The 908-nt window shown below is 31.1% G+C and overlaps 1 non-coding gene across 1 annotated transcript; it reads right to left on the reverse strand.

The window, feature by feature from the left end:
• Positions 1-305: 305 nt before the first annotated feature.
• Trnal-uag (transfer RNA leucine (anticodon UAG)) lies at positions 306-385 on the reverse strand. Its single transcript has one exon. It is a non-coding gene; the product is annotated as a tRNA-Leu (tRNA).
• Between the last annotated feature and the right edge of the window lie 523 nt (positions 386-908).

Here is a 908-nt window from a genome sequence, read left to right on the forward strand (position 1 = left end):
AAATCGGCTATACCTTCAAGAGTTCTTGAGATTTTCATTTGAAATTTTGTAGGGACATTCTTTAATTAGTGTAGATTCGAATTATATGAACAAAATTTTTGACCCCGAGAATGGGGGGTCCCAAAGTGGTGAAGGGTATCATATAGTCGGCCCAATCCGACTTTACTAATTTCCTTATTTGTTTAAACTTAATTATGTACGTGGATTTTTTTAACCATGCCTGTCGTCTTGTTTCTTCCAGTAAGTGATGTCATATTTTCCAATTTCTTAAAATATTTTTTAACAAACAATAATAAAAATATTTGTGACAGCGGTGGGATTCGAACCCACGCCCTTTCGGACTGGTGCCTAAAACCAGCGCCTTAGACCGCTCGGCCACGCTGCCTCTTATCAACTGCTCATGTTGATTACGCACATTGGCAAAGAACAACAATTAACACATACACACATGTACATACATTCGCGAATTCTATTCTTTGTGATAAGTTAAACAAATTTGGACAATTTTTAGAATTATGGTTCATGACAAGAATTTTTAAACGTCCTGTATTAATTATTTAAAATATCTGACATTTTATTTGGAGAGTATTTTTTTATTTTTCAAAAGATTTTAATATGGACATTGAGTTATGTTTGTATGACCATTATGACAAAAGCAACTGAAATATTCATATGTATGTATGTACTAGCATGATTGAAATGTGTTTACATTCACAAAGAACAATGTCTGTCAATCTGTCTCATTCGAGGCCAGTAAATGTCAGGACAAAAAATTTTTCTACTTATTGTAAACAATTTTTGTTTTTTTTTTTTTTTTTGCAAAAAGTATGGAATTTTTTAAACTATTAACACAAAACTTTAAAATACATATTTATTTTTAAATATCTTTTACTATCGTCTTAGTTAGC

This window comes from Musca vetustissima, unplaced genomic scaffold (assembly GCF_032173495.1).
Source record: "Musca vetustissima isolate MV318-11 ecotype Yass unplaced genomic scaffold, APGP_CSIRO_Mvet_v1 utg7628, whole genome shotgun sequence".
In the NCBI taxonomy this organism is placed as follows: Eukaryota; Metazoa; Arthropoda; class Insecta; order Diptera; family Muscidae; genus Musca; species Musca vetustissima.